At 39.2% G+C, this 16,449-nt stretch overlaps 1 long non-coding RNA gene across 1 annotated transcript in view; it reads left to right on the top strand.

The window, feature by feature from the left end:
- Positions 1–16,449, top strand: part of LOC137501199 (uncharacterized) — an 89,376-nt gene that overhangs the window by 367 nt on the left and 72,560 nt on the right. The window contains exon 2 of the long non-coding RNA XR_011018404.1: positions 9,820–9,933. This is a non-coding gene — a long non-coding RNA (uncharacterized lncRNA). The remainder of the gene's footprint in view (positions 1–9,819; positions 9,934–16,449) is intronic.

Genomic DNA, 16,449 nt, shown 5'->3' with positions numbered 1-16,449 from the left:
GGTTATGTTATGTTTAATTAGAGTACTATTTCATCTACCTTTGATTGACGGAGTTTCAGGAAGTGGTGGATCAGTCCCTGTATAATTTTTTTAATGTGAGGGCGAAATTTTATAATTATTTTCTTTCAAACCGGTATGGTGGGAGTTCCACTTCTTGATCATTGTTTTTCTGTTTTCAGTTAATTGCCTTTATATTCACATGACAGCTCTAGATTTCCATATGATTCGTTTCATGGCATAGGTTCAACAGTTCACTTATCAGAGGAAATTTTTTATATTATCTACAAACTTGTAATTCATAACGTAGACATAATGGCTTGGGAATACCATTCTATGATGTCAGAATCCAAGAAGACTGTCTTGCAGGAGTACTTTTACATCATATGTATGTTGTGGGAAAATTTCAATTTTAAGAAGAAGAATCTGTTTTCCCAGTCCAATTTTTTAAATTCGTAAGTGCTCTGTTTGTTTTTTTTTTGCATCGCACCAACACATATAGGTCTTATGGCGACGATGGGACAGGAAGCGGCCGTGGCCTTAATTAAGGTACAGCCCCAGCATTTGCCTGGTGTGAAAATGGGAAACCACGGAAAACCATATTCAGGGCTGCCGACAGTTGGATTCGAACCCACTATCTCCCGGATGCGAGCTCACAGCTGCGCGCCCCTAACTGCACGGCCAACTCGCCCGGTAGTGCTCTGTTTTAAGGGTTAGGTGGGCCTCTATTATAAAATCATAATTTTTTGCACGTTGATCTACATTGTATGAATAGTTCAAGAAATTGCATATTTTGTGGGTTACGCTATATTAGTACCATTGTCTGTGTTCCTATTAGCTGAGCAGTTTGCTGTTGTCTCTAATAGAACTCGCATCATGTTTGGCCACAGGGCTGTCACATGAATATATTACGTACAGGATGAGTGAAGTTCACTGATATTTTAGCCAGGCCAGTGGGCTTGTCACCAGCCAGTGGTCTAACCCAGGCTTTTCGTCCCATGGGCACACATCATTTAAATGGGCGGGCGGGTGACCATCGTGCATACTTGAGCCACAGTGATGTGGTTATGTTGGTATTTCTCCAGCCTGGTTGACAACATATTTCTAATGTTATAAGTAAGTGGAAATTAATGAACTCTTACTTGGAGTGCGTCTTAGAGTTGATGTGTGTTCATTGCAATGTTCAGGAACCCACCATCCGCCCCAAGAAGTGCACTTACTTTTATAACCTAATAAAGAGTATTACACACCATTTTCATTTCTGAAGTAGCTACTTGCATTCCTATTGGCCACTGTAAAGTGGCACGTGATCTTGTTCCCGTCTATAATGTTAATCATTATCCCTTACCAACCCCAGCATAGTAAAAGCGCAAGGAAATGTAACAGGCCTAGGGCCGTTTTGTGGCTTCTATGTCCAATAACGGACCATTATATTGGTATTAACCTAGAGGCTTACGCTCCCAGACCCTCTTTGCTTGTCCCTATATCACAGGTCTTGTCCAAATCCTATCCTAACGTCCGCACGGCAAGAAGCACTTCAGACCAATGCTCTTGTCCAGGTCATGTCCTAACCGTCAGTTCCTAAGTACAGATGGCAGCTCTGAGCACCGCTTGACAACATCCTTCCCGAGAAGGCCGCAAGCATGTAAACAAATGGCAGTTGTTACACGGGTGTGAAAGTCTTGTCAACTGGGCTGGAGTAATAATGTTATGGCCTATATGTCACGGCCATGAAATGTCCACCCCATGGTGGGCGATGGTCTGCCAGTCAGACTTGATCATTGCAGCGATACCCTACTTTGAAATGGAGACAAAACAAACTAACAAAAAAGAGAGGGCCTCACCGGATCTAATTGCACAGTCAGTTGGAAGAACAGTATGTATATATTTTTTGTGTACAAGCAGGATCCCATGCAAAATGCTTACCATGAGGGCAGTCTGTTGTATCGAGAAAATATAATATTGAGCGTCGTTACAAAAACAGAACATGCTCATTCACACAATACTGTTGTAGGGGCTGATTGAATAAAAATGGTTGAAGATATATTCTAAGTACTATTTTCAGAAATGCAGTGAACAGGGAAAGTCATTAAAAAGAAAACTACAACATTGTATAAAATCAAGCATAAAACTTTTTAAATTATGTATTACATTTTACTAAATGGATAACAGGAATTTTGTTATGGAAATTCTGTCATTCTAAGCCAAAAAAAATTGTAAATCATAGCTTGCATGCATCAACCCTGTATCTTTGTGCAGCTGCTCAAAAACAGAATGAGCGCATGGTGTCGTATCAGTTCCTCGCAGATATATATATTATTTCTCAGAAACACTTGAAACTTATAGATACAATGTTTTGGGTAACCACAGGGTTTTTATCTACATGGGAGGTGAGTTATCCTTTGATAATAATAAAATGAAGTATTAGTGTATACTGTAAAATATTAAGTGTAAGGAACAGACAGTACCATGTGCTCATTCCATGTTTTAGTGACCGTACATTGTAATAAAAATTGTAATGTGTCACTTTTCTTCGAAGTGTAATTATAGGAAGATAAAACAATATCTGTTAACATCGAGCGTGGTATAAATCAAACACAAATATTTCTGATGACTAAATAATACATATTTTTTACTAACAAAGTATAACGGACTAATCCGTTTTCATACCTAGTTGGAATTATCCTCTTGTACATCTTTAACTGAGAGTGCCACTGCGAAGTGCAGTCAAGAGACTTAGAAATGAGGTCGTTGATTTTGCTGAAAGTCATCAGAACAAAATTGATTTAATAGTACTGAACCCTACTTCGCAGTGGCAACAGTTGGTCTTATCACTGTCTTCAGAAGCATATGTAAATCATTGTTATAGTCCGATGAAAACAATTACTTTTCATTTTTAAAAGGGGACAGTTTTGAAATTCATCTGCTCCAATATACAGTATCGTAGGAAATCGACTTTCGCGACCGCAGACGCGATGATCAACAGGGAGTGGAAAACTGCTAACTATGAACAAGAGGCACACCATGACTTGATTTGCGGTCCATGGTTTTCCCTACAAAATCTGCAAGAGAGATACCTACCATGATCCAAGTAAACTGTGCCAGTGAAAACTCTGTGGCGACCATTATGATAGATACCATGTGATAAAATGCAAAAGCAGACAAATCTCGCTGACAAAATTCTGTAATAGTTAAGTGCTATATAAACTATAGAACTACATTGACCATTATGACTATAACTGTATTATTGTATGGCCGTTGGTTGACTTAAATATTATTATTATTATTATTATTATTATTAAATGACATTATTTTTTTTAATAGTAAAGATTCGCACAATGTGCAAAGAAAATAATTTTAGCTCTCATTTTCATCGAGGCAGAATTTAGTCAGTGACACCAATCTTTTCCTGCATGACATTGCGTGGTACCTTTCACAGCCCTTGCCACACAATTTGCAGAAGCACTGTGAATCGTTTGGTTCATGGTAGTTGGTTCTGCTGCATAACCGGTGGTGAAATCCATGAACAGCAAATCGCTTCATTAGGCCTACATGTCTAAGCTGATAACCGGGCTTTTTCCATTCACTGTTTAACATAGCGTCTGTAGAGTAGAAATCCAGCCATATTTCTTCCCTTTTTCTCTGAAGGTCAATGAGCAAATTTTCGTATGCCGGTGTAGAGGGTAGTTGCAGTTTTAGGCGGAGATCTTCTGTGAAAAAAGTTTCTCTTGCCAGCACATATACCAGGCGCGATCGGGTGTACTTTGATACACATAAAGCTTTTTTTAAGAATTTGGTAAGATACTCCCAAATTAATGCCATATCATATGTTATTACGGGGATAATTTTCAATTTGAATATTTCCATTGCGGTTGCCAGCGAGATATTTGGAAGGTTTTTTATATCAGTCATGGCTAAGGTTGCAGCTGTTATTCTTTCTTGGACATGTATCGTGAAAACAGTACCATATGTCTGCAAGGTGATCCCTAGGTATTTAAAGTAAGAGACGATTGATAGTGGCTCGTTCTTGTATGTGATCTTGTCATTGGCTGCTGGCCTGCCTCCTTTCCTGAACGTCATTGTCACGGTTTTCTTTTCGTTAAGTTGCAGTTCATTTCTGGTGGCCCACTTTTCCAGTTGATCGAAGGCTTCTTGAAGTTTTGTTATCTCGGGTGACATAAGAGCCATATCGTCAGCATAGATCAGTATTTTGACGTCCGCTTTGATGTATTTGGTGATATCTGACGTGGCTATATTGAACAATAATGGGCTAAGTGGATCTCCTTGTAGCACGCCATTTTTCTGTTCTAGCGGTCTGGATCGGTCAACACTGTCGTCTATCTGTACCAGGTTATCCCCAAGAATATTCCTAATAATTCTTGTGATGTAATTTTCCCCTATGTACCCTACCAGCTTTCCTATTATTATGGATCTGCTTATGAGGTCAAATGCTTTGGTATAGTCCACAAAAGTCACATGGAGCTTTCCTCTCGGATTCCTCAAGGCTTCCTCAATTTCGTCCATAAGACATTTCACAGTGTGTAAAGTCGATTTTCCCTTGGTGAAACCGAACTGCTCTTCAGGGATGAATTCCTCTATCATTTTGTATAGGCGGTTATTCAGGAGACTCGTTAGGATTTTGAAGGCTGTACATTCTAATGCTATGCCCCTGTATGCATTCGGATCTTCAATATCTCCTTTACCCTTATACAACAGCTTCAGTGTGGCTTGCCGCCAGATTTTTGGCACTGTACCTTGTTTCAGGCATTCGTTAAAGATGTCCTTCCATAAGTCTAAAAAGTATGGTGCCGTGCTTTTTATATGTTCATAGTAAATTCCATCTGGTCCTTTTTTTTTATTGTTCTGAGTGTTCTTAATTTCTTTATCTATTTCTGTTCGAGTGAAAGGTTCAGAATGCATTTCCATATCATATCCCATACATTCATTGGTATATCTTTCAGGAAATGAGGCTGTTTTGTGTTAAGTACCTTGTACCACTTCTCTGTTGCTTCTTCTATCATCTTCTGTTCTTCGCGTTTTTTGAAATCTTCTTTTGCCCTTTTCACGTTTTCTCTGTATTGTTTCCTGGCATCGTTGTAATGCTGTAAATGAATAGCATTGGGTTGTTTTATAGCTCTATGTAGCACTGTTAAGGCCTCTTTCTTTGCTTCGATGCAATTTTTATTGAACCACGGGTTTTTCGTCTGTTTTCGTCGAGAAATGTCTACAGTGTTATCTTTGATGAGCTTTTCCACTTTTGCTACTGCTGAGTCCAACTTCCCCATCCGTATTTCCTGCTGTATATAGCGCGTGTTGATGAGGGCAATTGAATCCGTGTCTATTCTTCTGCTGAATTTCGTCTTATCCATTTGGACATTCGCTTTGTGAATGCCTGGCAGATTTATAGTAGTATCCACAGGCAGATGTTTTCTCGCAACTACATTCGTGATGATGTTTTGCTGAGCTATACTTGCGTTGCTAAAGACCAGATCTATTGTACTAGTGCCGTTTACTCCAATATAAGTTTTTTCACTGCGTTCATTAATTAAAGTTAGTCCTTCCGCATTTATATAATTTATTACTGCTTCTGATTTTGTTTGCATTAAATCGATTCTGCAGTTCAGATCTCCGGCTAGTATGACTGTGTCTGTACTGGATAACATATAGAAGGCAGTTGCTAGTTCATCTATTATATCCTCGTCTTTATATTCTGGTTGAAAATATGCACCTATAATTTTGCATGACTTTGTTTCTACAGCTAAAATTTGTTTGTTCTTAGAATCACTTTAAAGGGAGCTAGTTTGGGTTTTAGAAGAACAGTTATGCCGCCTTTTGGCCTTCCTCGATCGCCTTGTTTCGCAAAAGAGTGTACGGAATAAAACTTTCCGTGGCTCCATGATGTGAGGAAAGTTTCAGTTAGAATCACTACGTCGTATGTCTGTAAGAGGTCTCCTGGGACGAGTTGGACGGTGTTTCTAATTCCTTCAGAGTTCCATAATAATATTCTCACCGACTCTTTTTGGAGATTCGTTATACGTTCATGAATTGTTCTCTTTATGTTCTTTGGCGTGTTTTCTTTACATATGTGAGTCCAGGTTGACACCCTTATTCTGTCCGTTTGAATAGCGGCGTGAGAAACGAAAAGGTCTTACTACCACTCCTTGAGGCCAGAAATCTGCTCTTTCAGTTTCCCTGAGATGTGCCACCGGGAAACCTATCTTGAAAGTTTCAAAAAAGGCTTTCACGGCCGCAGATCTTATAATCACAGCAATAGAACCAGCTTTTGGGTGGTTAGGCCGTGTGCATTATGCAGAGTTTCGTCCAGACGTGCCATTTGGACTCATCAGCTGGAATGGCACGCCCCTCCAGGACTCTGCTTAGCAGTGGCAGACCAAACTGTGTGGCCCCGCCGAGTTAGCAAATCAAGTTTGCTAACCTGCTAAAGGAGAAATGATTTCTCCGTTCAAAAAATGCTCCCCCATTGGAGGGGCGTGCCATTCCAGCTGATGAGTCCAAATGGCACGTCTGGACGAAACTCTGCATAATGCACACGGCCTAACCACCCAAAAGCTGGTTCTATTGCTGTGACTATCTTGAAAGCTTTATTTAATCCTCTAGTGATCAGTTCTTCACATTATATATTATTTTCTATTCCTTTTTTGTTAAGGTATATTTGGAGTTTTTCAGTTGTGACTTGTCTTGCTAGTCTTCCGACATAGAGCCATGCCATTCTTTCTCCTGCTTGAATGGAGTCGTTTCCTTCAACCGAAGACCCTATTATAATTCGCTGCCGTCTTCTTTGACCTCTCCGTTCTCCTTGGGTAAAACTATCCATATTCACATTCTCCTCCTTGTATTCCTTAATTAATTCTGAATTTCGTATGTCCTGTCTGGAGGATTCTGTGTTTTGATGACTGTTCTCGGTTGACTCTTCTCGGATGGGTTCTTCTTGCGTAACTTCTCTTAAAGTATCTTTCCCTCGTCTAATGGCCAAGTCTTCAGATTCTCGGGTGAGTGGTTGTACTCTTGGTAATGTTTTGTCTCTTATTTTGTAGTTGGTTGCATTTGTTTCCCGAATTTTGTCAGGTTCCATTATGAAAGTGTTGCGTACTAATTTCTGCATATGACACTCCTCTGCCATTTTTTCAAGAGCCTCTATCATGTCTCCCAGTTTCTTGTTAAAATCAGTTCGCATGTCTTCCAGTTCTTTTCGCATACTATTTCCTGCTTTATATAAAGTGAAGTCTTGTTCGCAGTTATAGCACATCCATAGAAGTTTCGATTTCTTTTTGCTTGTCGATCTCAGAGCGTTGAATTGTCCTTGTTGTAGTTCCTTGCATGCTAGATGGTGCCATCTTTGACATAGGCATTTGCTTGCATTTGTAGTTTATACTATACTCCAATCAACATTCCGTTAAAAATGATGCGAGGAAAGCTTTGTAGTCACAGTTGAATGTCACTCTTCCTGTGCTGTACCGAATGTGTGCACTCGCTTGACTGTGACGTACGCTTGACATGTAAACTGCCTGCATGTACGTCAAGCCAGCCCGGCTGCACTGAGCTAGTGTCAATGGGCGCCCTGCTGAGCAACTCTGGTCTAACCATTCGAGACCAATGGTATTATCAGTAGCCAAAACTGTTGTAGCGGATACTAGAGGCCTGTGGGCTGCTTTGCGTCTCTGACCTGAGGGCTTTAACCGGCAGGCCCTCTCTGCTTGCCGCCAGATCAATGGTTTTGTGACTAGCCAGTAGTCTAAGCAAAATGGACCAATGATCTTGTTACTAGCGTATAATCTAACCAAACTACATCTATAGTCTTTTCACTAGCCACACGTAAGTTGGCAGCGTCGTGCGGTGTGTTTTTAAATTGTGCAATTCATGCCATGTGGGATTTCTGGCCTCTCTATTGCACCCCTGTTAGTAAGGTTTTACCTGTTCTGTGTTTTGTTCTAGGTAATTATTCTGGTGTAGGATTTGGAATGGTAGCGGAGACTGCTGTACCATGGAACAGTCTTGAATAACTTTTTCTGTTGTACAGTCATATTAAGGGTTTAAAAAATTGAAGCGAGGTGTGAAGTGTTCCATAGTACAGTGTGATCATGTACCATGGAATGTACCCTTTTGTACCTTGGAACATAAGAAATATAGATGAGAAATAGCTGTAAATAAATATTTGAAATAAGTTTAGAATTTGGAATTTTTTTTTTCTTCCAGCAGTCAATGCCAGAATTCCCCCATAACTTCCTCCACTCAGTAGATGCCTTAAGGTTTGTTGAGAACCCACCGATCTTTCAGCTAATTGAAGACTCCAGAGGTGAATAGACAGTTCAATCAAGAGGCCATCGTTTATGAGAGGTATAGGGGGAGTGGCTATTACAATGTCTGAATCATTCAGGAGTGGATAATTTGTTAAGAAGTTCTAAAGTTGCAATGAGGCTGGAGTGTTCAGAGTCTAAACCTTAGGAAAGATAGTAGTTCCAAAAAGAATAAGGTGATGTCTGCAGAACATGGCAGTCTTGTCACAGTTAATGTGGCAAACTGGGATTCATATTCCTCCAATGTTATTAGTGTTTGCTTGAGTTCATTTTAAACCTTATAGGCTTAAACCATACTGAGATGAGCTCGTCATCGCCAACAGAAAACGTTCTCTTTGGTGTCCGATTGGCCATTTTTGTTCTGCAGTTAACATTTCTTCGATATGTAATGTTCTGAACATGACCTAATATGTTGAAAGTTTATTTAGAGTGCATGTGGTTGTGAAAATTAAATACGGTATTCATGTAGGAAGGTTTCTTCTTTTGACCACCCTGAAGAAGTAGCCGTACAGATCGACCCAGGTGTCATTGATCACTTTCAACATTGTCAAAGAACAACGCAATGTTTATTTTGTTAAAACTGGTCACCCTGCTTAAACCTTTAAATCCTGAGGGTTCTTATGGATTCGTCAGGATAACATTTCATGAATCCCCTCATTCATTCCTCTCCAGCTATTTCTTGCTTATCCCATAACTGAGGGTATGGTAATTCTTATTGCTAGCATGGGCGAACTTGTAAGCCAGTTCCCTAACACCTGTTCTGGTTAAACCATACGTCATTTTTGCAATTGTTTTCAAGTACTTCTACAAACAATTTTCTTTGATCTCAGAAAATACTGTACTTTTCTCTTCCCTAATCGTGTGTTATAAGAGGAAGTTTCAGCTTCAAAGTTTTGAAATTTTGACAGACGTCTTAACAGAGTAGCTAACTTCACACTGTATATTTTGCAAGCTTTTCTCATAAAAAGTTTGGTTTCTAGAGGAGCTGTAGCTGCTTTACCAACATTCATTAAGACATCTGGGACCTTTAGGAAGCCCGACTTATCGTACTTATTGGCATACAAGAAACGATAGTATCGTGCCCCAGTACGTGATGTGTGTGTTTCAAAGAACAATAGGATGCACACTTCAACAAATTTAGTTCCCTAAGTTAGAGGTTATCATAATGCATTTACAGTACCCATCAGATGATAAGAAACACACAGCAGGTTGTTATAGTAAAAAACAAAATTTTGTTTCTGCATTACAAAGCATATAAAAACAAGCTAACTATCTACTTTTGATGCTAAAAATTTTGTTTTGTCTACAGCGTCCACACTTGTTAATATAACACGTCTAAACTACTGGCATTTTTTATAGTTTGTTTGAGTTTGCTAGAAAGCAGCACAAATCAGAATAAGAATGTTCCAAGATATACTATGCTCAAGGTGCCAGGGTCTCCCCTACCTATAACTGTGCTTGAAGTGAGTGCAGAAAGATGGTAATTGTGGTGATTCTCATTTTTAAGGTGTATTACCAAGGTTCCTGAATGCAACAAACCAGAGTGGTGAACAAATACTGGGCGATTCAAAGGAAGTCGTCTTGGAGAGAATTCAAACCACACAACTTTCTAGGTCATCAGGTAAGACATCATGTCATTTTTGTGCATCTTACAGTGCTTAGGGTAAGAGTATATTTTGCAATTAGGACCATGTAGCTGTGAGCTTGCATTGAGATATGGTTTGTTTGTACCCCACTGTCTGCAGCCCTGAGGATGGTTACCCATTTTATTACTTTAATTAAGGCCATGGCCGCTGCCTTCCCAATCCTAGCACTTTCCAATTGTTGCATCGCCAAAAATGTTCGATGTGTTAGTGCAGCATAAAGCCGCAACCAAAAGAAAGTTCATTTGTAGGGCACTTATCCAAAACTCTAGGTACTGTATATATGAATATAGCTTTGTTATGTTGCAGTAGTATATAACTGCAAATTCCCTTCAGATTGAAATTCATTGCTATCTTGCTCAGTATGATTGACTGACATATGAGGGATTTTCTTATTTAAAAAACTGTCATATGGTGCCAGTTTACATTAGTACATGCATAGAATGATTAGAGTTGTAGTTAGCAGTGTGGTCTGGAAGTTCGCACTTTTCTGCCCTCTTAGAACAGAAATTTTCCATCTGTGGTTCCGTCTTTGAACAGAAAAGTGGCATATGATAAAGGCTTTCTAATTTGTACATTTCTATTGGCCATAGTGATCTAAAGTGGTTTAATTACGGGTGTTCCTTCTGCTGAATTACGTGCTGGTAAGGACGGCAACCAGCCTTATAGCCCAAAATCAAATCAAGTCAGGATGTCTTCTACAACGCAGAAATAACTGAGATAAGCTTAACAAGTGGCTTTCCACCGAACAGCTGAGGTTCAAATCCCAGTGACTCATGAGTTGAAATTTTTACTTGTCGTATGACATCACAAAGCATTTCTGGCCAAAACCGGAAATAAGTCAGGTTAGCTTCAGTGAGCCCAGGAACACCTGGGATAAGCTGAAGAAAGTTTATAAAGAAGGAACAGAACCAGACTCCTTGTTTCTGTTTCCCTTGCACAAAACAATGGACAGTTACATTAAGCTATAATAATCCTTTCCAAACATGATTCAGATATCAGAATAAATGTGGATAGACAAAGAGGGAAAGACATTCATGTTACGGGAACATTATTATTTCCCTTGACCAGGCGAGTTGGCCGTGTGCGTAGAGGCGCGCGGCTGTGCGCTTGCATCCGGGAGATAGTAGGTTCGAATCCCACTATCGGCAGCCCTGAAGATGGTTTTCCGTGGTTTCCCATTTTCACACCAGGCAAATGCTGGGGCTGTACCTTAATTAAGGCCACGGCCGCTTCCTTCCAACTCCTAGGCCTTTCCTATCCCATTGTTGCCACAAGACCTATCTGTGTCGGTGCGACGTAAAACCCCTAGCAAAAAAAAAAAATTCCCTTGAGGGAGTTAGAAAAATTTGATAACTATGACATGAGCATGAATGAAAAGAAGCTATATAATACTTTATGAAGAACATTTTCCTCTTAGCAAAATCTGATCAGCATAGAGGGAAAGAATCTATTTCTAATGGTTTTTACTGATTGTAGAATTTAAGGAATACTAGCAAATGTACCCGTGCTTCGCTATGGTATTCTACACAGTATACAGATATCGACGTAAATGAGATTGTTTTAAAATTGCATGTCTCTTAGCGTTATCCGAGAAATAGCATGGGGAGGTCCCCATACGTTGTTTCCAATGTAAAGTGAGGGTTGCGGAGTTGTGATGATAACGGCAGGCTCACTTGCCTACTGCCATTCACAATCGAGTTGGCAAGTTTACATTATAATTGCAGGCCCCATTGCCTACTGCGCGGTCACAATCGTTTTGGGGAGTTTTAGTTACAATGGCAGACCCATTTCCTACTTTCAGACAGATTACAGTTGAGGAGTTTTTATTATAATAGCAGGCAGCTTCCCTAACACCAGTCAAAATTGAGTTGTACAGTTATCATTATAATGACAGGCCCTTTTACTGCTGCCAGCTAGCTTACTGCCAGTCACACAGAATTAGTGAGTTTCCATGAAAATAGCAGGCCACTATGCCTAATGCTAGTCAAATTTTAGATTGGAACATTTGTTTATAATGGCAGGCACCCTGACCTAGAGTCAAACACAATAGGGTAGGGGACTTTCGAACAAAACTGCATGATCCCTTGCCTTCTGCAAGACAAACCGAGAAGTGAATTATTCATTAAAATGGTAGGCCCTCCTTACTAATGCCAGTTACGCAGGAGTTGGAGAAGGACCCCATTTCTACTGCCAGCAGTCAAAGTCGGTGTAGGGAGTACTGATTACAATAGCAGACACACCCTTTCTCAATCACTACAAATCGACATCAATGAATATATATAGATGGACATACAATAGTATATGCATGTTTACAATATTGCAGAACTTCATTTACAGATTAACTGCTGCTAAATGGAACGTCATACTGACAAAAGATTGTACCGTAAGGTGCAGTAATTAGCAATCTAAATGGATGGTCCTATGATATTTTCTCGCATCTCTTCTATTCATGGGTCAGGTTGAGTCAGAAACGTTGAATAGGTTGAAATTTGTGTAAGATTATCTTACATTGCATTACTTTTCGGATAATTATGTGACATAGCATTTGGCTCACATATGGGTACTGGGTGGGCCAATCTTCGTGTAGAGTTTGATCACACTATCTTTCCTGTAAGTGATTGAAAGTATGAATTATATAGGTAAAGAGTCCAAATTTACTTAAAATCGAGAAATAGTGACGAATCTAACATATAAGCGATACAGATACGACAAAAAGTCATAAGACCAAGGTTGAAGATCACTCCTAATTCACCGAAGATTGTGCCATCCGTTATGTGATAGGACTTCCTGTTTATCCCACAAAATACCTCGAAACGAAGGTCTGCACCATCATTAAAATTGCTTCCATATTTCGATATTCTGCGGGGATAAAAAATGAAAAAATTAAAGATCCGTGAAGTTTTTCGTTTGTTACAGGCTGAAATGTATAATTTTGCCAAATTTCAATTTTCTTGCTTGTCTGGCAGATTATGCTGCAATCTGGTTTTTGGGTGAGGGAGTAAAAAATATGACTTTCAGGAAATTAAACCAAGAAATATGCAGAAGATCATTATTATCCCTCAAACGGGTATCTGTACGAAAATTTCACCAAAATAGTCAATGTACAGGCATACACAGTCGTTACGATTTTATTTATATAGATAGATAAGGAATCTGCTCCACGTACAACACATTTTGGCTATGTCCGCTGGACTTAACCTGCAAAACCAACTGTTTATGATATCTCACTTATTAATCCTCCTGTCGAAAAATTCACATGAGAACAAAAGTTTTAAAAATGGATTTCCATTAAGGATTATAGATTTCGATTAATTTCGGATGTGCATATTTTGAGGAAGTGCAAAATCATCGTTCCGGTTTCGGATAAACCCCCAGTAAATTTAGGTATTCAGAAATAATATTGGCCCTAAAACCTACAAAAGGACAGGTGGATTCTAAATATCAAGTTTGGTAGAAATATATTCAGTAGTTTTCAAGTTATAAAAACTCATACAATCAAACAGACAGACACCAAAGTTAAGAAATTAGCAGATGGTCATTATTACAACTGAAACGGATAACTGTACGGAAATTCCGCCAAAATATCCAATGTATAGACAGACGGTCGTTGCGATTATATTTATATAGATGACAGATAAGCATGGGCACGTTTGGAAGTGCAAAACTTCATTTCGAGATTTACTGCTCCTAAACGGTACATCATACCAACAAACGGTTTGCACCCTCGGACGTCCCATTTATCGCTCTACATGTTTGGTGTTAAAACATTTTCTCGTATCTCACATATTTAAGGGTTCGATTGAGTTACGATATTTGAATGGGGTGAAATTTGGGTACATTTTCATCATTTTACATTATTTTTCACATACTTATGTGGAAGCTAGAATCATAAAATTGGGTTTGCATATAGCCATTGGTCCTGTCAATGTGCATACCAAATTCGATGACTCTACCTTTCCTATAAGTGTGTCAAACTGAGTAATACACATGTAAAAAGCACAAAATTTACGAACCATCGAAATATACAGCCAAATCTATCCAATAATGGAGAGAGAGAGATACGACAAAATATCACAGGACCAAAGTTGTAGATCACTCGAAATTGAATAGAGATCGTGCCATCCGTTTTGTGATAGGACTTACCGTTTAGCCGCGAAATACCTCGAAACGAAGGTCTGCACCGTCATTAAATTGCCTATATTTCGATACTATTCAGCATAAAAAGTGAAATATTTAAAGATCTTGGAAGTTTTCCGTAGGTTACCGGCTAAAACGTATAAATTTGCTTTATTTCATTTTTTCAGCTCGTGTGGCAGATTGTGAGGCAATCTTGATTTTGGGCGAGGGGGGGGGAGGGTAAAATTTAGGACTTCCAGGGAACTATAGCTAAAAATATGCAGGTGGTCATTATATTACCCCTTAAACGGAAAGCTGTACAAAAATTTTGCCAATCTAGTCAATGCACAGACACACGGTCGTTACGATATGATTTATCTAGATAGATAAGGAATCTGCTCCACGTATAACACCTTTTGGGCTGTGTCCGCTAGGCTTAGCCTGAAAACCGACCTTTCATGTTATCTCCCTTATTAATCCTCCCGTTGAAATATGCACGTGAGAAAAAGAAATTAGAATTGGATTTCCAAACAGTTTGATCGATTTCCAGTCAGGTTGGTCTTGTACTGTATATATTGTGGGAGAGTAATAATCACCATTTTGGTCCCCTATAAAACCCCAGTCCATTCCGGGAATTTGAAATGGTATAAACCTTAAAACCTACCCTTGGAAGGGTGGATGCTAAATATAAAGTTTGGTTCAAATATCTCAGTAGTTTTCAAGTTGTAAGAAATACGCTTTACGCGCACCCGCTCTTGCGTTAAGTCCGGTGGGACTTGTAGCGAAAAACGGTCCGTTAATGATATCTCCGTTATTAATCCTGGTATCGAAATGATGCACATGAGAAAAAAAGGTTTAGAAATTAATTTACAATAAGGCAGGTAGATTTCCATTAAGTTTGGTTGTGTATATTTTGAGGGAGTGCAAAATCACGGTTTTGGTTTCGTATAAACCCCCAATTAGTTCAGGGATTTAGAAACAATATTTGCCTTAAAACCTATCCAAAGACAGGTGGATTCTAAATATGAAGTTTGGAGGAAATATATCCAGTAGTTTTCAAGTTATAGAAAGACAGACAGACAAACAGACAAACAAACAAACTAACTAACTGATACCAAGGAAACCTACCCTTGGACAGATGGAGGCTATATATAAAGTTTGGTTCAAATATCTTCAGTAGTTTTCAAGTTGTAAGAAATACGCTTTACAAGCACCCGCTTTTGCGTTAAGTCCGCTAGGATTTGTACTGAAAAACGGTCCGTTAATGAGATCTCCCTTATTAAATCCTGTTATTGAAATGATGCACATGAGTAAAAAATGTTTAGAAATTAATTTTCATTAAGCCAGGTAGATTTCCATTAAGATCGGTTGTGTATACTTTGAGGGAGTGCAAAATCACGGTTTCGGTTTCATAAAAATCCCCACTCAGTTCAGGGGTTTAGAAACAATATTTGCGCTAAAACCTACCCAAGGATAGGTGGATTCTAATTATGAAGTTTGGTGGAAATATATCCAGTAGTTTTCAAGTTATAGAGGGACAGACAAACAGACACCAAAGCTAAAAATGATACAGATGGTCATTATTACACCTGAAACGGATAACTGTATGGAAATTACGCCAAAATAATCAATGTACAGACACATGGTCGTTACGATGTTATTTATATAGATTACATATTATATATGTTTGGGGCTGTATTTGAAACACTCAGCAACGCTGAGAGCTATGCAATTTAAGACAATCTTGCTCACAACATGTACACTACCTAACCTAGAATTCTGTATACAATGTAGAATTCTGTAGCGAAGCACGGGTACATCAGCTAGTATATATATAAAATAAGAGTTTTGTCTTTATATTGCTCAGATTATAAAAAAGAATGGTATTTCTGTATCGGATATGTCCACAGTAAAAAAAATGCACTTTTTAATTTTCCCTCTCTGTCTGTCTGTCTGTCTGTCTTTTTTTTTTTTTTTTTTTTTTTGCTACGGGCTTTACGTCGCACCGACACAGATAGGTCTTATGGCGACGATGGGATGGGAAAGGCCTAGGAGTTGGAAGGAAGCGGCCGTGGCCTTAATTAAGGTACAGCCCCAGCATTTGCCTGGTGTGAAAATGGGAAACCACGGAAAACCATCTTCAGGGCTGCCGATAGTGGGATTCGAACCTACTATCTCCCGGATGCAAGCTCACAGCCGCGCGCCTCTACACGCACGGCCAACTCGCCCGGTGTCTGTCTGTCTGTCTGTCTGTCTGTCTGTCTGTCTGATGGTATGTATGTATGTATGTACGTGCATCACGAAAAAATGGCTTAAGAGAATTTAATGAAAATTGGTATGTAAAGTCGGGAAATGAGCCAGTACAATCTAGGCTA

Source organism: Anabrus simplex, chromosome 6 (genome assembly GCF_040414725.1).
Source record: "Anabrus simplex isolate iqAnaSimp1 chromosome 6, ASM4041472v1, whole genome shotgun sequence".
NCBI classification, from domain to species: domain Eukaryota; kingdom Metazoa; phylum Arthropoda; class Insecta; order Orthoptera; family Tettigoniidae; genus Anabrus; species Anabrus simplex.
The sequence above is the reverse complement of the archived record's forward strand: the minus strand, read 5'-3'. Positions and strand labels throughout refer to the sequence as shown.